Source organism: Microtus oregoni, unplaced genomic scaffold (genome assembly GCF_018167655.1).
Source record: "Microtus oregoni isolate MIOR12 unplaced genomic scaffold, Mior012 000015F_ref0000493, whole genome shotgun sequence".
Taxonomy (NCBI): Eukaryota; Metazoa; Chordata; class Mammalia; order Rodentia; family Cricetidae; genus Microtus; species Microtus oregoni.
The window spans coordinates 12847140-12870471 of NW_024543074.1; the positions used below are offsets into that span (position 1 = coordinate 12847140).

The 23332-nt window shown below is 44.9% G+C and overlaps 1 protein-coding gene and 1 non-coding gene across 9 annotated transcripts in view; one reads left to right on the forward strand and one right to left on the reverse strand.

Annotated features, from left to right (window-relative positions):
• Bcas3 (BCAS3 microtubule associated cell migration factor) overlaps nucleotides 1-23332 on the reverse strand; it is a 474306-nt gene that overhangs the window by 59689 nt on the left and 391285 nt on the right. The window lies entirely within an intron of this gene.
• Nucleotides 20826-20932, forward strand: LOC121457260. The gene has a single exon (XR_005975753.1). It is a non-coding gene; the product is annotated as a U6 spliceosomal RNA (small nuclear RNA).

Genomic DNA, 23332 nt, shown 5'->3' on the forward strand with positions numbered 1-23332 from the left:
TTTAAAATAATCAAAAGACATCCTTTTTCTTTTTAAAATGAAGAGAGTTTGGCAGGATGACTCAGTGGGCACCTGCCACCAAGCCTGAGTTCAGGGACCCCCACATGGTGGAAGGAGAGACCCAACTCCCGTAAGTTGTCCTCTGACCTACACACACACACACACACACACACACACACACACACACACATGCAATTTTAAAAGACAGAAGAGAAAAGGGAAGTCTGAGAGATGCCTGTAGTTGTTTGTAAGAATCATCAGGGAAAAGGTAGGAGACAAAAAGGAATCCAGTTAAATAATTAGAAGGCATGAATTTTAGGCTCAGACTTACTATTTACTAATTGTATGATACTAAGAAAAATACCTTAAATCCTCTGGAGCTCTGACAAATGGCCACAACCTCTGCCTAAATCACAGTGTGTGTTAAGATCATCTGAAATAATCTATGTGGGAGCCCGTGTGAAGGCTGAACCATTTAAACATGTGATGTATGGTTATTATGGCTAAAGAGCTGATTACACATGTTTTAAGCAGATTGAGAAAACCCTCTTTGCCAATTAAGAAAACATAAGAAACATCCAAAACAAATACTCAAAAAGGTCTAATTGTACCCTCTGGGTCTTGTCATTAAAGTCAGTAAATGTTTTGTGACTTAAGAAAACTGAAGAGAAACGGACTGGAAAAATTTATCATTAGATATATTCTTTCACCAAAACTCCCTGCTAGAAGCCTGGGGGCTGAGTGGGGGAACCCAAGTCTGGTTCAGCGTTCTAGGAATAGTCTATCTGATGAAGAAGAAAGATGGGCTTGGCAGTGAAAAAGCCATGTTCAAAACCCTCTAGAAAGCGTGTATAATAAATCCACAGAAAAAGAAGCCCTGAGTGCTCTCTGAAAAATTGTGAGGTTTTACATAGAAAAGGAACTTTAAAATTTGTCTTTAGAGAGTCGTCCAGCGTCTCCTTCTAATGGCATTACAGCTACTTAGTCTGACCAAAGCCTAAATACGGTATTGTACTAGTGAGGAAAAAGAAATTACTTTAGCCAATGTCAAAATGACAAACCATCAAAAAAAAAAAAGTGTGCTCTATTCAGAAAAGAAAAATCTCTTAAACTTAGATGGCTTGGCAAACTTTTGATTTTAATTTTGTGATACAATGTAACAACAAAAGGCTACTGTAGCATATTAAGCAAATTTATAAGGATATAATCAATATATCTGACATATTATTTAATTAGAATCTTCAGTGACAGAGACAGTATGAAAACCTAGCATCAACATTCTGACAGTAGAATAAATAGATATAATTATTCTCCTTACGAATCCAGGAGAGTTGTAAGTTATCAAGTCAAACCTCAGCTATGAGTCCCAAGGTTACATTAATATACTAAGAGTTTGATTAAGTGTCACAGCACCAGCCACGCCCAATGAGAGGAACAAGAAATTGAGGGCTTCAAGTTCAGATGTTCAGAAGGTCCTTATTTCTGTTACTGTCTCTCCAAAGTCTCCATAGCCCAGGACAACCTTGACCTAGCTATGTGACCAGGATAACCTTCAAGTTCTGATTCTTCCCCTCCTGCCACCCAAGGGCTGGGATTATGGTCAAGTGCCAACACAGCTTATACACGCTAAGGACCATGCCCCAGGCTCTGTACATGCTAGAAGTGCACTCTAACAATTGAGTTACACTCTCAGCCCCAGGACCCAAATCCCAGTGCTTTACTTTCATGTCCAGATCCTGTCAAGCTACTGGGGTTTAGGGAGACATGGAGTTTGTGATGACAGACTTGTATATGGAAAAGCCTCCAAGCTCTTCAAGCCCATGCACAGCCCTTCACAGTGCAGGGCAATGGGGCTCAGAGGAGAGAGAGGACATGCACAAGGTCACATGGCTTCCTGGTGCAAGCAGGTCAAGATGCAGGCTTCAGGACACATGGCCAAGAGCTCTTTCTGTGCTGAGGTGGTCAGTTAGAACACAGCCAAGACAGTCGTGGCTACTATCGTGACAAGAGCAAGGAATGCACCCTCCAGCCTGGGCCAAGAGGAATGATAGCTAACATTTAACACCATGGAAACAGCATCAAAGACGCCCCAGCTGGACTCTAATAATGGGGATGACGATGCTGAGGCTAGCAGAAAGCTGCAGGTGGACAGCGCTGGCTGGAAATAGCATATGTCCTCAGAGCAGGAGGACTCCGAAGCCCAAAGTGGCCCTTACCACAGGGGTAGAGGATGGGAACCGGCCCAAAGTCTGCGGTTCAGTGTTTTCTTAGGACACTACTAGATGTCTAGAATGAATGTCAATCACACATCTCGGGAGAGTTGCTTGCAGAGGACAATGAGTGAGGGAGATTGTGCTGCCTGGGTGGGTTTCTGGAAAGGCATGGATCAGAGGCCTTTCTCTTAAAAGCCTGGTAATAAAATGCACCAATAAGTAGGAGTGGGGACATGGGACAGGGAAATTGAATATAATAATAGGATATATAGTTGCCCTATGTCTGCAGGGTATTGTTTTCAGGCCCCACTGTAGATATCAAAATCAATGACATGCAGACATGTATATAACATGGTATAAGATATGCAAGTAATCTATGCATACCCTCTTGTATACTCACATCTCTATGGCCTCTAATATCTAATACAATGTGAACGGCACATAAACAGTTGTTAAATTGTATAGCTTAGGAAATTCTTCCTGTACACTTCCTCCCATCCATCCATCCATCCTCCATCCATCCATCCATCCATCCATCCAGACAGGATCTCTTTATGTACCCTGGCTATCTTGGAACGCCCATTGCAGACCAGGTAATTTACTTTTGAGACAGGATCTTACACTGGCTCCCAGGCTGGCCTTGAACTCAGGACAGTCCTCTTGCTTTGGTCTCCCAAGAGCTGGCTTGCAGGCATGCACTGGCATGCCCAGTTTTTAATAAATTAGATTTAGATACTTAGAATTCTCCAAGGTATGGCAGCATGTATGTCTATATCAAGCATTCAGGAGGTTGAGGCAGGAAAATTGCCAAAAACTCAAAGCCAGACTGACTGATCTATGTAGCTCTGTGTCAAAACCAAACAAGTGGAGCGTGGCCAGGCATTCCCCTAAGTCTAAAGCTCTGGAAGGCTTGGGCAGAAGTACTGCCTCAGCTACATGGCAAGACTTCGTCTCGAGCCAAGAAAGAGGAACTCAGAATTTTTAAGAACACAGAGCAATGAAAACAAGTTTGATACATGTTATACCCTCAGAACTGAAGAAAGGGTTCCCAAACTATACCAGTATTACCAGAGCCTTGTGCAGGAAAAGGAATTCTGATCATGTCATAATAGTTTCACAAAAGCAGTAGCTGGAGTTGGCTTCGTGCACAAATCGAGTGAACACATGAGAAATTCCTTATGGGGGAAACAGTGAAACATAATTTAAGTTGAAACTGTTAATGCAATAATCTTAAATGGCAGAACTGTTGTACATTACCAAAGGAGCCCAGCCCAACGTGCAGCCCTGCACCGCTGTGTGAGCAGATGGACGCCTAAGGAGAGAAGGGGCCCACGGCATCCAGCTGTTGCTGGAGGAATACACTTCTTCTATTTTTCCTCCTCCCCTCTGCTTTCTTCTCAGAAACAAGTGACATACAGCTCTAAAAACAGCCTTATGAAGTAGTCCAGAGAAGGAGAGACGACCATAGAGGTAGATGAGAGGTTCTGCGGGACCCTCTGAGAATATCAAGAAGATGGTGCCAACGTGAAGCTGCTTTTGGGGTGACACATGAAGAGCAGATAAGGTCCAGGACATGGCAGGGGATAGTCTAGGAACTGGAACGAGCAAAGGCATGGAGCACCAAGCAGGGTCGGGGAGAGACAACAGGCTCCATGCAGAGGAGGGCTAAGGATGGAAGCTGCGGAGTTCTTAAGGTTAAAGCAGAGGTTGCACAGGATTCCACAAGTCGGGGGCCTGGAATCCTGCTTCGCCATTAGTGGATGGCAATGGGCCACCTTTCCCGTGGGCTTCTTTGCTTTCTGGGGAAACCACTGAGTGAGGTGAGAGCGGAGGCTGCAAGGCTGGGGCAGCTGAGCCAGTGAACAGGGAGTGTGTGCTGAGCTGGGCAGGAGTGCAGAGGGGCTCCACTGGAATGCCTGGGAGAGGCCCATCCTAGCAGAGGGAAGGCAGACTCTGACAGCGCACAGACACTGTGGCTTCTAACAGCCTCCACATCTGGAATCCCCCGTGGTGGCTCAAATCAGCAGCGTCTTCGAAAGGAAACCTGGATGAGGATGGTGTGTGAAGAGGATTATCTCCTCCCTGCCTACAATTTATTGGTCCTGAATATCAGGTTAGCAAGCTGAAGCAATTAAACACCAGGCCAGCTGTTTCAGGCAATTAGGTAACATTTTTCATTTGGAAGACCACACAAAAGAGAAGAGAGACTAGAGAGATAAGACCTGTGTTTTGATTTGCTAAGTCTCTGCTGCAGATAAAGCCCAGCTTTTTTGGAACCCTGCAGGCAATTACTATTTCAGGCTTGGCAAGAACTGGAGTCTGAAAGTAACTATTGGGCTTCTCTTGGCAAGACTCAAAGCCACTGTAGCTGTGTGAGTGTCCTAGGCAGTGGCAGAAGAGCGGGAGGAAGCCAGGAGCCATAGAGCTATTAGGGTGGCTGCTGCAGGCCCAGGGCTCAGAGGAGGCCAAACTTGGTCCTCCCACGTGTTCTTAGAGAGGGAGTGTGGTGAGATGTGAGGAACAGCCTGCTCACAGGGATTCTGTGGCTGCCTGCCTGGCATGTGCTCTTGGCAATTTGGGGGGCCCTGATTCCTCTCCCTCCCTTTTCTTTCGGAATGGGGCTGAGGAGAACTCTTCTACCTAGGGTGGGGTTGGGGGTATCAGAGGAAACCAGGGATGACTGGCAGGGTGCCAACTGTTGCAGGTTTAGCCTGAGAGGGGAGAAGGTAGAGTGTGAGAGAACTCTGATGCCCTCTCTGCCACTACTGGGCAAGGCTATGTTGTTCTAGTCACCTGCCCTGCGTGGGTCTCAGTTTCCACAACATCAAAGCAAGGAGCCTGATGAGCAAACGATTCTTAATGAAATTTCGGGTTCTGACCTTCTCCTATCCTGAGATGCCAAGAAAGATAAATCAGTGGGCTGAAGGCGAGCAGGCTTTTCTTTGAATGGAGAAGGGGGACAGGCTTTGTGCTGCCAGCTGACTCTCCCACAGGATTCTGAAGCTGGCCTGGGACAGGGAGACTGGGGCTGTATGAGGAGCCAGAGGGCTGAGTGTGGTCACAGGCTCCCCTGCCTTGGCACCTCTCCTGCCTGAGCTCTTCCACTTAATTGGGAGCTTGCCTTCCCAGTTATGTATTTTTATCCTGGGCCCCGGAACCTAAACCATGAGGTTTGTAGCCAGCGGCTGCCGCTTGTTTTCTCGTTAACCGCCTCAGCACTGGGGTGCTCTGCAGGATGAGGGGCCTCTCCAGCAAGCGGGCCTCCAGGGAGGATGCAGAGTGAGAGGCACTGGAATCCAAGAGCTGTCCTCCAGCCTCGGAAATAAATCCCCCACACTGTCTGGCCCACACAAATCCCAGTTCAGCCAGACCTCTCCTGTGGGGTTATTCTGGTAACAAAATTCTTGAAATCAGCAATTCTTTTCTACTCTTACCCACTCCCAGAGAGGAGCCAACTGGGCTATTCCTTAGGCTCCACTTTCTGTGTCTGAAATGTGGTTGAAAACTAATATTCCAGATGTTTCCTCAGATTTTAAGTGGAACCACAGATTAAGCTTCCTATAGGAAGACGGTCTGGCACAGGCGGCGAGGACAACGCTCGCGGCTGGGTCTTTGAGCTGCTCCACCCGTTGACAGCTGCTTCGCCTTCAGAAGGTGCTGTGGGTTCTTCCAACCCCCATTTCTTCTTCTAGCAGAATATCAGCACTCCTTGTTCTCGCAGTGACCACTGCGAGCCCAGGGACTGTTTAGTAGCAACACTGTACACCTGAACATAGAATAGATGTCTCAGCTACTGAGCCAGCGAAATCAAAAAAACCAGAGATGCCGAGGGCCTAACATCACACAGGCACTGGAGATACATTCAGGACTCCATCTCTGTCATCTGACTGGTGCGTGCTCAGTGAAGAAGAGAGTCCTTCCTTGTGACCATGGACCTTATGGAAGGGTCACACGATGGGGAAAAAAGATAGTTAACATCTTCCTCCCTCCCTTTCTTTCCTCCTTCTTCCATGGTGTTAAGGACAGAGCTCAGGGCCCCACATCCCAGACAAGTTCTCTACCACTAGTGCATCCTTAGCCTGTTTTTACCATTTTATTTGGAGACAGGATCTTGCTCAGTTGCCTTGAACTTGCTTTGTAGCCTGGGCTGGCTTTGAACTTGCAACAATCCTGCCTCATTCTCCTGAGTATCTGGGGTTACGGGCCTACACTGTTATGTCCAGCTCCAGAAAGCCCTTTGGTCCGTCAGTATTATCTGCCAGTGTCAGTGTTGACACTGAAGCTATTGCTGGAGCCCAGGCTGGCAGTGGAAAAGACATCAGATGTTACCCAGGGTGGCAGGGGGCCTTCATTAAGGCCAGTAGCTTCCTGGCCTTCGGGTCTTCCAAAGAGACTCACACAACTAGACTCGGGCACCAAAGCCAGATTCTCGAAGGCTGCTGATACACTAGGCCATTGTTCCTGGACAGAAGCAACTCAGATCAAAACGGTGAGTGGGATTTTCCTTGCATTGGCTACAATACATATGTTTGTTCAAGAAAAAAAAGTTGGAGCAAGAAGGCATGAATGTCTGCTGCTAAAGAAAAGCCTGTTTGTGCCAGTTACAGTGACAGATTGTTCAGAGAGTTCATCCTGAAAGTCCAATTACCCCCAAAGCATGACCAAGGTCAGTGTCAATCGCAGAGTGCGAACCACTTGAGTCGCTTCAGCAGAGATGGGGAGAGCTGGTGTCCACTAGCCGTGCTACCCCGTCTGTGTGGCTACCACCATTCTCCTTGTCCTGACAGATCTGTCCAAAGAGGATCCACAACGTGCAGCTCTGCGGCTCATCTTATTGCATTGGATCCACGGTTGCTGGGTGGGGAGTGAATGTCAGAGAATGGCTGGCCTTCATAAGGGCCATAACAACGAAGAGAGAGGGTGGGAGCTTCAGGAGCAAGAGAGCAAAGATTCTCTCCCTGTTTTATTTTGAGTGGCACACCCCAGGTCATAGCCATTAGCAGATGAGGTGTGAAATGACCAATTTACTTTATACTTGACTGGAAACCGGCACTAGGAAGCCCTAGAGATCTGCAAGGCTCTGCCTCCTGGGAGCTGGGATGGTAGATGTGTGCTACCATGCCTGGCTTTTCTAATGTGGGACCTAGAGTCAGGTATCTGCGTTTGCAAGGCAAGTGCTCTGATGACTGAGCCATGTCTCCAGCCTCATTTTAGGGTGTTTTAGGAGCAGTTTTAACCCCAAGGGTTAGGGTTAGGTTTAAGCATTTCTTTAAGTCACCACGTGAGCACTGGGAACTGAACTGGGGCTTCTGCAAGAAAACAAATGTTCCCTGCCAATTGAGCAAAGAAATTATTGTATATCAAATTCCTCCAAACAGTGAACAGTGTGTGCTAATATGAACTTCAAGATGAATATGCAATATTTTTCTCAAACCAGTCAGCTTCAACAGAGATCCTAAATCTAGACAGGGAAAGGTCTAAACCATACCATCTACCACAGCAAGGGTGAATCTTTGAGATGTATTACCATATAGAAGCTCTCTTCTCTGCTGGAATTAGTTGTTAAATTCTTTGAGACAAAGTTAGTATTTTAATCAGCACCTAAATTTCTTTTTCTTTTTTTTTCTTTTTCTTTTTTTGGTTTTTCGAGACAGGGTTTCTCTGTGGCTTTGGAGCCTGTCCTGGAACTAGCTCTGTAGACCAGGCTGGTCTTGAACTCACAGAGATCCGCCTGTCTCTGCCTCCCAAGTGCTGGGATTAAAGGCGTGCGCCACCATCGCCCAGCCAGCACCTAAATTTCTATGTGCTAATACAGAAATAAATTTTAGCTTCTTTGTATAATATATCAAATATGAGAAAAAGGATACATGACAATTTATATATTCACAAAATAGGAATAAAATATTTAACACTATTTACTGTGAGTTAAGTTAAAATTTTAAGGTTTATTTTTATGTGTATGAGTATTTTGCCTTCATGTATATATGTGCACCCTGTCTCAGAGGCCAGAAGAGGGAGTCAGATCTGAGACTGCAGTTACATATGGCTGATGTGGGATGCCCTTTGGTATGCTGCGAATATGTGTGCTTTTATTGGTTGATGAATAAAACTGCTTTGGCTTATGGCAGGGCAGAAGATACCTAGGAAGAGAAAGCCAAACTGATGACAGGGGGAAAGAAGGTGGAGTCAGGGAGACACCAGCAGCTACCAGAAAAGCAAGATGTAAGGTAACAGGCCATGAGACTTGTGGTAAAATACAAAATAATAGAAATAGTAAATTTAAGTTGTAAGAGCTAGCTAGTGAAAAGCCTAAGCCAATAGGCCAAACAGTTTCTAATAAATATTAAACCTCCGAGTGTTTATTCAGGAACTGGAGGGTAGAAGAGAAACCTCCAGTTACATATGTTGAGGAGTCATCATGTGAGCACTAGGAACTGAACTGGGGCTTCTGCAAGAAAACAAATGTTCCCTGCCAATTGAGCTTTTAGGGGTGGGTGCTGGAAGTATTTGAAGTGTTCAGCACACAGGAACTCACTGAATCCTCATCACCATGCTAGAACGAAGGCATGCTATATCATAGATGCAAACACGGAAGCAAAGAGATGGAAGTAACCTGTCTAAGACACAACCAGCAGATGCAGGGCTAGCTGGTAATGTCCAGAATATACAAGGAGACCAAACAATTAAAAGGGAAAGAACAGACTAACTAAGATGGGCAAATGACTCAAATTCAAATAGCTATTTCTTAAAAGAAAATATGCAAATGAACAATGGCACACAAAAATACAAAAACAATGCTCAATCTCTCTAGTCATCAAGAAAATGTAATCAATACCACAACGGTGGACCAGATGGTTTCAGCTCAGAATTCTACAAGATTTTCAAAGAAGAACTAATACCAATACTCCTCAAATTGTTCCACACAATAGAAACAGAAGGAGCATTGCCAAACTCTTTTTATGAGGCTACAATTACCCTGATACCCAAACCACAGAAAGACATTACTAAGAAGAATTACAGACCAATCTCACTCGTGAACACTGATGCAAAAAATACTAAATAAAATGCTGGGAAATCGAATCTAAGAACACATTAGAACCATCATCCACCATGATCAAGTTGGCTTCATCCCAGAGATGCAGGGATGGTTCAACATACAAAAATCTGTCAACATAATCCACCATATAAACAAACTGAAAAATAAAAACCACATGATCATCTCATTAGATGCTGAAAAAGCTTTTGACAAAATACAACATCCCTTCATGATAAAGATTTTGAAGAGAGAAGGAACATACCTAAACATAATTAAGGCAATATACAGCAAGCCAACAGCCAACATCAAACTAAATGGAGAGAAACTCCCAGCGATCCCACTGAGATCAGGAACAAAACAAGGTTGTCCACTCTCCCCATATCCATTCAATACAGTTCTTGAGGTCATAGCTAGAGCAATAAGACAAGAAGAAGTCAAACTCTCACTGTTTGCTGTTTATATGATAGTTTACATAAGCGATCCCAAAAATTCTACCAAGGAACTTCTAGAACTCATAAATCAGTAATGTAGCAGGATACAAGATTAACTCAAAAAAAATCAGTAGCCCTCCTTTACACGGATTATAAATGGGCCAAGAAAGAAATCAGAGAAACAATACCCTTCATAGTAGGCAAAAATATCATAAAATATCTCAGAGTAACTTTAACTAAACAAGTGGAAGACATGTATGACAAGAACTTTAAATCTTTGAAGAAAGAAATTGAAAAAGACTAGAAAGTAGAAAGATCTCCCGGTGCTCTTGGGAAGGTAGAATTAACATAGTAAAAATGGCAATCTTACCAAAAGCAATCTACCAACTCAGTACAATGCCCATCAAAATCCCAGGAAAATTCTTCACAGACCTTGAAAGAATGGTACTCAACTTCATATGGAAAAGCAAAAAAACCAGGATAGCCAGAACAATCCTGTACAATAAAAGAACTTCTAGAGGCATCACAATCCCTAACTTCAAAACTCTACTACAGAGCCACAGTACTAAAAACAGCCTGGTATTGGCATAAAAACAAATAGGAGGACCAATGGAACTGAATCAAAGACCCGGCTATTAATCCACACACCTACAAACACCTGATTTTTGACAAAGAAGCAAAAAATATAAAATGGAAAAAAGAAAGCATATTTAACTAATGGTGCTAGCATACCTGGATATCAACATGTAGAAGAATGAAAATAGATCCATATCTATTACCATGCACAAAACTCAAGTCCAAATGGATCAAAGACCTCAACATAAAGCCAGCCACACTGAACCTCATAGAAGAGAAAGTGGGAAGTATATTTGAACGCATTGGCACAGGAGACCACTTACTAAATATAACCCCAGTAGCACAGACACTGGGAGAAACAATTAACAAATGGGACCTCCTGAAACTGAAAAGCTTCTGTAAAGCAAACGACATGGTCAACAAGACAAAATGGCAGCCTACAGAATGGGAAAAGATCTTCACCAACCCCACATCAGACAGAGGTCTGATCTCCAAAATATAAAAAGAACTCAAAATATTAGTTATCAAAAGAACAAATAATCCAACAAAAAAAATAGAGTACAGACCTAAACAGAGAACTCTCAACAGAGGAATCTAAAATGGCTGAAAGACACTTAAGGAAATGTTCAACATCCTTAGTCATCAGAGAAATACAAATCAAAACAACTTTGAGACTCCATCTTACACCTATAAGATGGCCAAGATCAAAAACACTGATGACAACTTATGCTGGAGAGGATATGGGGTAAAGGCAACACTTCTGCATTGCTGGTAGGAGTGCAGGCTAGTACAGCCCCTTTGGATATCAGTATGGCGATTTCTCAGAAAATTAGGAAACAACCTTCTTCAAGACCCAGCAATACCACTTTTGGGTATATACCCAAAGGCTGCTCAAGGACATGTGCTTAACTATGTTCATAGCAGCATTGTTTGTCATAGCCAGAACCTGGAAACAACCTAAATGCCTCTCGACTGAAGAATGGATAAGGAAAATGTGGCACATTTACAACAGAAAAAATTGACATCTTGAAATTTACAGACAAATGGATGGTTCTAGAAAACATCAATGAGGTAACCCAGACCAAGAAAGACAATAATCACATGTACTCACTTATAAGTGGTTTTTAAACAGAAAACAAAGAAAACCAGCCTACAATTCACAATCCCAGATAATCTAGACAACAAATGAAGACCCTAAGATAGACATACATGGACCTAATCTACATGGGAAGTAGAAAAAGACAAGATCTCCTGAGTAAATTGGGAGCATGAGGGCCATGAAAGAGGGCTGAGGGGAGGGGAGAAGCAGGGAGGGAAGCAGAGAAAAAAGTAGAGCTCAATAAAATCAATAATAAAAAAAAACCCACAACGGTATTAGTATCTCACCCTAGTGTAAATGGCTACTATTAAAAAGACAACAGAAACATATTGGTGAAGGCAACAAAAAAGGAAGGCCCCTACACATGGTGGGAAGAAAATTTAGTCCAGCCACTATAGAATATAATATGAAGGTTCAAACAAAACAAAACACAAAAACCAAACCAGAAAAACCATATAATTTGATGATTCTACTACTGGATTTGTAGTCCACGGAAATGAAATTGTCACTTCAGAGACATCTCATCTTTACTGAAGCCAGGACAGAGAATCAACTAGAGTATCCACTGATGGATGGATGGATGAAGATATAGTAAATATAAACAAGGAAATATTATTCAGCCATAAAAAGAATAAAGTCATGTCACTGTGGCAACATGGATGAAATTGAAGAACATGCTAAGTGAAACAAGCCAAGTACAGAAAGACAAACACTCTGTGCTGCAGAAAGAAAACTGATTTCATAAGAGTAGACTAAAGGTCACTAGAGTCTAAGGAGAGCGTGAGGGAGGATACGAAGGGGATTGCAATGGACACCAAAATACAGTTAAATAGGAGGAACTAGTTTCAGCATTCTATAATATGATAGGATAACTAACATCTAATACTACTTTCCCAAAACAGACATGTCACACTGGGTCCATCCCTTATGAAGGCAACGATGAAATTCTACAGAGTACTGGAGCATAGTTTCAAGGAAACACAAGGTGGTACCCAAATGCCTTAATCAAACTCTTGCCCTTGATCTTATACCCTGGCCTTTAACCATTTGCAGGGCCTTTACTGACTTTCATAGTTTCTCTAAGGAAGTGGCCATTTGGTCACAGAGTTCTTCTCATGGAGTTGTTAGACAGGAGGGTCCTGGTCTCCCTCTTGCCCTGACCTGCCACCTCAAGCCAGAATTCGATAAACAGGTCACCACTTTTGGACAATGTTTTCACCATTCTCCCTAAGCACTTGGGGTCACAGCCCCTTCTCAAAGAGTACCAGGGGAAGGTGGGTATACGTCAGGGAAGGAGGTAGCACCTGACTGTTTCTCAGGGGAAACAAAGGGATTGCAAATTTTTTTTATGCTGTGATGAAGCTGGCAAGCAGGAGTAAGGAGAGGAGGGGAAGGCCAAGGACATAGTTCCATGCCGCATCCTTCCTGACACCCATGTTGGACCTATAGTCTGACTCTGAACGGTCCTGGATACCTCTCTGAGAAAAGGTCAACTTGGGGCAGTGATACTGGGATTAGCATTCACATGACTGTCCACCCGTACATCCTCTAAACACACTGTGTCTAGCACCCCTCATTGCCCTACACTCAACAGGGAGGAACCAGGAGGCTGGATATCTTGGTATCTTGAAAATTCTGAGAGTTGCTTACAAGTCAGTGGTGATTCAGTCAAGCCCGTTCTGTGCACCCCACACAGACTAAGCTTCTTCCCCTACACACACCCAAGGAAAGTCCTCAAGGTGGGGGTGAGGATGAGGGTGGGAACATTAACCCTGTTTGAGTCACGAATGCAAAGGAAACGGGATTCCATGCTGAAAGCAGGCAGAAGACGGGATGGACAAAGTCCCCCGAGTCTGCCTGAAGCCACATGGAGAAGGGAGTCAGGCATAGGGCTTCTCCACCCTACTTCGCTTTGGTGCATAAACTTTATAAGTATGATGTTGGCAGATTCTAGTGCATAAAAAAGTAGCAAAAAAACTCAAACCATAAATAATGCCAAGTAATAAAGGAGGTGAATGTTTCTGTTATTAGATTCTTTCATTGTATAAATCTATTTAATAAGCTGGCTTGGAATCTCTGATAGAAAACAGACTTAGTGTGGTGTTACAGACCAATCTGTTCTAGAAGGCTAGCCCGGGGAACTCATGCCAAGTTATACTTTTCTGTTCTTAACCAATGCAACTTAAAATGTAATTGTTGTTTCCTTGTTCAGAGATGGAAAATGTCTTGGGAGGCTGTGCTTGAAGGGAGAGAGCATGCTCGGTGTCACAGTGCACTCCCTCCTTCCTCCCCCCCCCTCACCATCTGCAGCCACATCCTTCTAAAGCACTCTACTGTATTTATAGATCCTGCTGCCTTTTGTCTTACTCACCGAGAGGGGCTGGGGGTCTGTGCATGCCTCCTGATTTTCAGAGTGCGATTTCTCAACACTTAATAGTATGTGTTTAGAGAAGGCCCTCCAAATAGCCTCCTTTGACCCAAGACCCATGGCAACCACTTTGGCTAGAAAAATTCACTGAATGCCTGAGGGGGTGTGATGGGACGAGGGGATGGGACGGGGGACTCTGGGGTCACATTCGTCTTCCGACACCATGGTTTCTAACGGCGTGTTGATGTTTGCTGGGGTTGGTTACTATCATTATGATGGACTGTAAAGTGAAATGGTATAAACCAACCGAAGGCCTGAATAGAAATATTTGCCAAATGGCATAAGCAACCACACCAGGAGTCCCCACACACTCAGCCACACTTGCAAGGCTCGGCCAACTGTGCCCACTGCTGTTTGTAGCACTGGGATGCATAAACTGTTGCCTGGCCAGGCTAGTGTTTGACCCAAATTCCCCGGGTCCCTATTTAGGAGGCCCATGCCACACTCTTCCAAGTGTTTGTTAAAGAGGTAAAACAAAAAGCAGCAAGGCCAAACAGCTTACTTTTATTTGCTCAATTTCATCCCTGTTTGGAAGCCATAAGTGGCAACATTTTAACGTACATTATTTAACGTTTGTATGTAAATAGCTGAAGTTTTGTAAGGCACCTTATTTAGACAGCAGGGAAGTCTCTAACAGAAGGTATTACCAACTGGTGTGGTGGCTCAAGCCCCTAATCCCAGCACTTGGGAGGTAAAGGCAAGAGGATCAGGAGTTCAAGGCCAGCTACATAGCAAATTAGAGCCCAGACTGGGTTACATGAGACCTCATCTTAAGAAGGAAGAGAAGTGCCAGAAAGATGGACGGTACAGCAGTTAAGAGTGCATACTGCTCTGCCAAGGACCCAAGTTCAGTTCCCATGTTGGGTAACCCCCAACTGCCTGAAACTCCAGCTCCAGGGGCTCCAATGCCCTCTTCTGGCCTCCATGGGCACTGCATTCCTGTGCACAAATCCATACATAGCTATACACATATACACACACAAAAAAAGTCTTAAAAATCTGTAAAAGAAGTTAATATAAAATTAATCAAAAGCTTGAATTAAATAATTTATCTAGTTACTTCCTGAATTAGCTATTAGTCCTTACCCCGGAATGTTTGGGGGAAACATAGAACACTTGGACATGAAATTAACCAGTGTCCCCTCCACGATTTCTCGGAATGAGTGTCTCTTCTTTCGGAATACTGCACTAATGTAGTCTGGCACACTCCCACTGAGGAAGAGCAGGATGATCTCTGTTTTAGACAAGTAGACAGACATCAAACACAAGAAGATGCAGTTCAAAGGGACCGGCTACATCTTAGCTGGAGGCTAGGCAGAGGCTCTCGGATTACACCCTCCGCTGCTGGGAGCCCTGTGGGAAGCAAAGGCTAGACTCCTCTCTACCCTAAGCCCCCAAGCACTCAAGTGAACCCTACTATCTTTCATACAAGAAGCAAAGAAATGGGAAGGCTTCTTTGTTCCTCAAAAGAAAACCCGACAACAGTGAGATTCCCTTTTGGCTGGGGGCCAGCTCTAAGGGAACCCAAGGACAGAGGCAAAGAGCAGGGAGTGGGTGTGAGCTGGAGCTAGCCCTGGACTTGGTCTCTCCTTTTCAACAGGAGCACACAGAGAAAGAGAGGGGGTTCTGAGAGGGCTTTGGGGGACAGGCTCTCCCCTGCAGGTCTTTGGGAGATCAGAGAAGTTTGTGAAACTGGCCCCAGGCTCTCAGGCTCAGAGCTGTTCCTAGGAAGATCTGAGGCTAGAAAAATGACAGAGTTGGAAATAATCATCTAATTTAAGCCTGAAGAAAAGCCCAGAATTCCATTAAAGAGCGATTAGCAGTAAGTACTTACCTGAGAGGCAGTACTTTAGAGAGCAGGCTTCTCAGGTTGCGTTTTAAAGCTGCATGTGGTTAATACTGAAGCTAACAATAGCGAGTGATGGGTCAACGGTTAATCGTCTGCTGCTCTTCTAGAGGACCTGGGTTTGGTTCCCAGCACCCACATGGAGGCTCACAGCTGTCTGGAACTCTAGATTGTTGCAGGATATTTGATCACACTGTGAACCCTGGATATACATCTTTAGTCTAAGAGATTTCTTCTTAAATATTGTAAACAGGATTAAATGAAATCAACCACAGGTCCAGACATGAAGCAAGCAACCAGTTGATAGAAAGTGGACATGGGATTGTTAAGAAAAAAACAGAGTTAAGAGGGAGTCAGGAGGATGGATAGAGAGACACACAGGAAGTAGAAGGGAGGAATGTTGAGTTTGAGACAACACAGGAGAAAGCTCTCTTTCTGGGATGCCGCGAGGGAGGAAGGTCAGCTGGGTGCTTTCTCTGCTTCTCTGAGCAAGGCCTTCCTTCACCCCAGCATCTGGCTCCTGAATCTTTATTGGTAAAACTGAACAACTGAGATCTTGTTAAAAACACTAGATGACTGTCCCCTCTTCTGGCCTCTGTAGGCACCATGCACGCACATGGTACACTGACATTCAGAAAGACAAAATACCTCTACACATAAAATAAAAAATAAATGAATAAAAGCCAAAAAGTCTGCTATTCTCCAATAGCCAGATATTGGACTGTATTCTGACCAACAAAGAGCTGTAGCCAAACCACTCCAATTTTAAGTAAAGTGTCCAAAGGGAAACCTGGGGGATAAGATCCAGGGCCAAATTCAGAGGAGCCCACAGACCCAAGGAACATTATCGTTTATGTTTTTGTTTTGTTTTTAAAACAAGGTTTCTTTGTGTGGTCCTGCCGGTCCTGGAACCAGTTCTGTAGACCAGGCTGGCCTTGAACTCACAGAGATCTGCAGTCTCCGCCTCCCCAGCGATAGGATTAAAGGTGTGCACCACCACTACCCGAAGTACAAGAAGGAACATTCTTATTTCATTCACTGTACCTCCTGTATCAAGGATTTCAAGACAGGGAGAACTGCAGCCTCCCCAACCCAGTAGCAGTTCAGTGTTGGATGGTATGCACATTAACACACAGGGGAATGCCTTAAGGAGGCATTAACTCAGGTTACATGGCAAAGTGAGAAATTATGGCTTTGAACCCAGGAACCCAGGTCTGTCTTTCAGAGTTGGTGTCACAGGACAGCGAAGTAGAAGCCAAAGTAAAGGTCAGGGATCTGGGAGAGGGCTGGAGGGACGGCTTGGCAGATAAGAGCACTGGCTGCTCTTTCAGAGAACCTGGGTTCAATTCCCAGCAACTATAAGAAGGTCCCTAACTCTAGTCCCAGGGGATCTGACACCACCTGTTGGCCTCTGAGGGCACTGTATGCACATGATGACCACACACAGGTTAGCATACACCCCTACACACAAAATAATAAGAAATTAAGTTAAAAAATGTAAAAGGAGATCTGGGAGTGGGGATGGGAGCAAAGGATGGGAGAAAAGGGTAATGTAAGAAGTATTTGAAATGTCACTGCTGTTAGCCACGAAGAACTGCAAAAGTCCCACACACACATACACACACATGAAACTACAAAAATGAAACAAACCTCACAATGTTTTAATTAAGTGTATAATTGTGTTGGGCTGTGTCCATTGCTATCCTGGGCCCACACAGCCCAGAGGCTGAAAGTTGGGCACGCTGGAGTGGGAGGAGGATGTAGAGGTGGTGGGGGTTTGTTGTATGGGGAAGTGAAGGAAAAAGCAGTGATATAGATGATGCCCAAGTCTCTGGTTCTGCTAGCTGAACTTAAGAGTCCTTCACTGAGACTGGGATTCAGACCAAAGACAGAGGGCACTGATGAGGGTAATGATCAGAATGGGGAAGGCAGGGGCATTACACTTCCCCCGTCATCCAGCTCTTGAATACGGCGCTGCTTAGCCTCAGCTTTCTAGGAGCTGAGGGAGGATCCAGGAGGTCAGACACAGCCACAGAAAACCACAGCACAGGGTACTATGGGCCCAACGCACAGTGAGAACCAGAGTGAATGGGAGATACTACTACTGCTTCAGGCTGTGTCCAGCCAGAAACTGGCAACTCAAGAGAAAACCCTCACTTGTCCCTGTGCCCTCTTTCTCGGGGCTGGCCAGGTCCCACTATCCCACTCTCCTAAGCCGAAGTCAGGGGTGGTAATGAGGAATGACAGCAGGGGGAGAAAACACCGGCCTCCAATGAACAACAGGTGGTAAGGCTGTCAGCTGAAATCAGCATCCCATGGCGGGGCAGGCTGGGCTGCGGCTAGACGGGTCTCAGATACAAATGGATCCGTTGCCACTCAGTGCTCGGAGGGCTGTGGCCTTCTGCTTCCCAGTGCAAATGTTCAGCAGTCCCAGGCTATCGCTGCATCACAAGCACAGGGCCTGGCTTACACTCTTTCCCCTCAGCTCAGGCCTGCTGTTCTAGCTTCCCATCAATCCTCTTTATTTTATCTCAGTAAGAGGACATTGAAATACTACGCAGGAAAATCAATGCTCTCTGAGCCTTGCTACATCAGCACAACCACTCAGGCCCGGGAGGATGGCCATGACCGACCTGTCTCAGAGGCCCACTCTCTGCCAAGCAGTGGCCTTTGCTGGACAATATGAAAGGTGTTGTTGGGTTATCTCAAGTATCCGAGGACCATAGGTTATCACACGGGAAGGACCTTGTGCATGGTTTTCACTCTAGAAAAGGGAGGAAGGAAGTGATGAAGACCCTAGATCACTTAGGGTCAATGGTCAGAGTCTGTCCATCTCACTGCCCTTCTCCACAGAGCCTAAACTACAGGATCCTCTAGGAGAGTAAACCTGGGATGACAGCTGATCCTGGAAATAAGGGGTAGTTTTATAAAAGTAAGGCTAGGGAAAATGAATTCTAGAACCCCAGTTACCACTGTCATCTGAGCTCCTTGAGCCCCACTCTCTTGAGCAACGCAACAGGAGCGCTGATGGCAGGGACTTTGTAGATTAGACCAGGGACTGGGCTCTAGGGAAGGGGGTATCTGTTATAGTTTGGATGTGGGATGTCCCCTAATGGTTTCAACACAGGAGGGTGGCCATACCAGGAGGTCCTTAGGTCACTGTAGTCAAGACCCTGACCTCATCTATTTTTTGCAACTGAACAGTTATATTTGACTATGCCCCCCAGGAGTGGGGCTGGCTGATCAACACTGGAACCCCCAAACTGGATCACAATGTACCCCTTTGCTTTATAAGTTCATTGTCTCAGACACTGTGGTATACTGTTGTAAAGCTGATTATCACAAAAATAGTTAGTTGACAGCTAGTATGGCACATACCTGAACTTGAGAGCCTAGAGTAGGAGGAAAGACGGTCAGGCGAGGCTAGTCTACACAGTATCTCATACAAAACAAGAGGCTGGAGAAATGGCTCAGAAGTTAAGAGCATCTACCGCTTTTTCAGAGGACCTGAGTTCAGTACATAGTTCCAGGAGGTCTGACACCCTCCTCTGGCCTCCATGAGTACCTGTGTTCAAGGGCGCGCGCGCACACACACACACACACACACACACACACAACACACCCCTAATTATCAGATGGTACCAGTTTTCACATTAAGTGGACATGAGTTACTGTTGAATACTGAAACTGTCCCTGGAGGGAGAAGACATCACAGCCACATAAACAGCAAAGCCACGCTCTGTTGTACGTCTAGGTATGACAGTAAGAGATAAGATGAGAAAAATCAAGTTTTGTATCAGAGAGGACAGGAACAGCCTGGGAAAATTCTGGCCTTCTTTCCTGGCAGGGAAGGAATGGGATGGGCATCACGGACAACTATGTGTGAAGAGAATCTCAAGGCTTTCGTTTGTGGGTTTACATGTGTGTTGCTGCATGTGTATTTGGGTGTGGAAGCCAGGGGCCATGTTGAAGATCTTCCTCGATCGTCTTAATTTTTGAAACTGGGTCTCTCACTGGCTGGGGATGCCTGGCTTTGCTTCCATAGTGCTGGGATTCTAGGAGCAAGCTCAGATTCTCAGGACTGTGTGGCAAATACCTTACTGACTGAGCCAGCTTCCCAGTCCCAAAACCCCAATTTTCTGTGCTGACTGATAGAACTCGACTTCTTCAAGCAAGATACAGAGTCTGTGCACTGAGCACACATCCAAAGTGGCTCCGCTAACCTGATTCTAGAAAAGACCTGATTTCTTTTTAACTCCTACCTACAGTTCCCTGATAGGAAAATCTCTGCTGAAATCCGGGAGTGGAGTGAAAAGGTGCAGATGTTTTACATGGCAAAGGAATGACCAACTTCCTTCTGCCAAAACATCCACTCAACTGTAATTCCATTCAGAAGTCCCTAACCCAGGAGCACAGGCCTCTAAGGGCGCCATGAATGGAATTCAGGTGGTTTCAGATGGAAAACAAATCACACCTCCATTTTCACCAGCTTCTCACTGAAGCTGAGCATTTATATCACTGGTTAATGTGGGGGAAACCCAGTAGCTAGCAGGCCCTGTGACTGTCAGCAATAAAAATTGGTATGTTTATTGCACCCTATTATTGTTGCAATTTAAAACAAGGATTGTGAATTTTTTTTCTATAAGGGTCCAGATGGCAAATATTTTAGGGTTTGAGGACCAAACTGGACTCTGCTCTTGTAGAATGAAAGCAGACTTAATATATACATAGACATGAATGTGGTTGTGTTCCAATAAAACTTTATTTATAAAGGCAGTCTGTGGATTATTGATTTCTCATTTTTGGTGTTCACATATTATAACTTTGAAAGTATGGTTGCAATTAATCCTGATCATTTACTAAGTTAAAAACAACTGTATATATTATAATTCTATAAATATACAGTTATTTAAAAATATTTTAGTAATTATGTTCCTACAGATTTTATTCTATTCGGTTCAAAATAATCTGAGAAGCTAGGAAAACAGGTCAGTTGCTTGCCCAGCATGAACAAAGCCCTGGGTATGATCTCTAGCATTACATAGAACCAGGAACATGCCCTTTATCCCAGGACTTGAGAGGCAAAGAAAAGAGGAGCGTAAGTTCATAGTTATCCTTGGCTAAGAAGCTAGTTTGAGGATAGCCTGGGATAAATGAGCCCACTGCTTCAAAAATCAGTAAAAAAAAATTAGTGGCGTGCTCACTTCGGCAGCACATATACTAAAATTGGAACGATACAGAGAAGATTAGCATGGCCCCAGAGAGAAAATAAGAAAAAAAAAAGAAAAAAAAAATTAGTGGCTAGAGAGATGGCTCAGCAGTTAAGAGCTCAAACTGCTCTTGAGGGGACCAAAGGGTTCCTACTGCCCACACCAGGTCCTAGCCACCCGCAGCTCCAGCTCAAAGAAAGCTGACACCTCTGCCCCCATGGGTACCTGCACACATGCTTTCATACCCCTCCCCACCGTACACACTACTTAAAAAACAAATTAAAAAAAAATTTATTGCTATGCATGGTGGCGCACGCCTTTAATCCCAGCACTGGGAAGCAGAAGCAGGTGGATCTCTAGGAGTTTGAGGCCAGCCTGGTCTATACAGTGAAACCCTATCTCAAAATGCATAATATTCCAAGACAGGTTCCATAGGTTTTACCAGGTTGCCAGTAGCCCACGGCATGATGATGAAGATGCCTTGCTTGTCACAGAAGTAAACGCATATGTACAAAGGACCGCAGGGCATAGAAGTTAGAGTAAAGATGGCACAGCAAAGTCAGAGTGGCACAAGAAAAGACAGCTGACGCTAATGAGACTGGACATAAAAAGTCCAGACTCTCTACCGCCGCTGACAGAATGAAATAAAAAACGAGAAAAGGAGAGGAAGAGTCCTCAGCCCCCTCCCGCACCTCTCCTCTCCCACCCTGCCTCCCTGTGCCACACTGCGGCCCTGCAGTCTCCCAGCGAGTTTGCCCTTGCTGTGTCCTATAGATCCCAAATCAAAATCCTCCATGCTGATGATTTCCTGCCTCGAGAGTCACCTGAATAATGTCTCCTGTAGCCCTGTGGGAGCCGATGAAGCGAGCTTACTCTTTGAAGGGGTCAGGAAGGAATTGCAGAGGAGGAGGGCAGGCGTGGGGACCAGACCCTGTCTCTGCCTGAGCAAGCTTTAAGCCATATGAAAATATCCTTAGGGTTTTGGACAGAAAAACCATGTGGGTCTACAGCCAGCAAGTCCCATCTTCCTCCCTGAAGCCGGGCTCTTTTCTCTTTAGTCACAGTTGTATTTACTTCTAATAACACGACGGCAAAATATAATGGGAGGAGAAAAGAACCTTCTGCCTGAAGCTGAACTAAATAGCTCTGGGTTACATTTACAATTTTAATAAACTGATTTGTCAAAACTGTCAGAATCAGGGGAGATCATCTGGATACCAGATGAACGAAAATATCTGTAATTATAAGTTGTCCATTTTTCTCTTTCATCTTCTATATATGTATCTGTGAGCGGCCACATATTTCCATGCACGTACATACACATAAATTTTACACCATTAAAAAAAAGCCTGCCATAATAGAATTCAGGAGAGTAGGAACTATAGTTCCCCTGGGGGAGGAAGGGGACGGGAAGGCTGTGCGGTACTCCCCAGTTAGGACCCACATCCTTTACTGAGCTAGCCGTCAGAGCCCAGACCTTTCATTTTGCTACCACCTGGGTCACGCCTGGGCCTTCAGACCACTGGCTGTGTGACCACAGGCGTGTAACTCAACCTCTCTGGATCTCCCATACATGTGAGAGAAACAAATATTTTGACACCAGGCAGTTCCACCAGAAAGTGACCACTAAGGCTTCTTTGGAAAAGAATCCCAAGCCTTCCAAAGAATGTTATGGAAATGCCGTGTTACATAAGTGAATTCAAACACTGTCCCACCTTTACTCAGAATCCCATCTTTTGCAATGTAAGATGTTTTTTATATCCCCTCACCCCCACTTTCTTTTTTAGACAGAGTCTCACAGACCTAGACTGGCCTCAATTTACTACATATCTAACGATGACTCCTGATCCTCCTGTCCCCTGAGGACTGGGATTACAGGTTTGTACCACGATGCCCTGTGACTTTGAACTGGTAGATGGCCTGCACTTGTGGGCACTGAACCGCCTGCTGCCACAGAAGCAGAGAGCGATAAGAATGGCTGTGGAGGAGGCGGCCTGAGACGCAGAAACTGACAGGGGAGCCATCTCTCGGGTCTCTCTCCAGGGAGGCCTGGGTTACAAATCTCCCAAACATTGGAAGAACATGAGAAAGCTGTAACTAGTCACCCGGGATCTTCACCATGTAACCAACGGGCTCTGCAGATGTCCGCGCCTGTGTCTTTGCTGAGAAAGGAGAATCTCCCATTCTAAGCAAGATTCACGAGCTTTTCAAACCAGAAGCGGACAGAGATATGAACTAAAGCGCTAACTGTGATCCCAGACATCCGGTGGAATGGGCACTAACTTTAAGGAACAAAGCTAAATCTTCCGGGGATAACTGACTTGCCTAAGACCCTGTCTGGAGTTATGAGTCCATTTTGCTTTGACAAAATCTGATCAGTGGTTTCTCTGCAGCACTTGGAGATCATCTTTTATTTGGGGGGGGGGGGGTGTCTTGCATCGTAGCCCAGTCTGTCTTAAACATTTGGTCCTTGTGTCTGGTCTTCGAAATGTT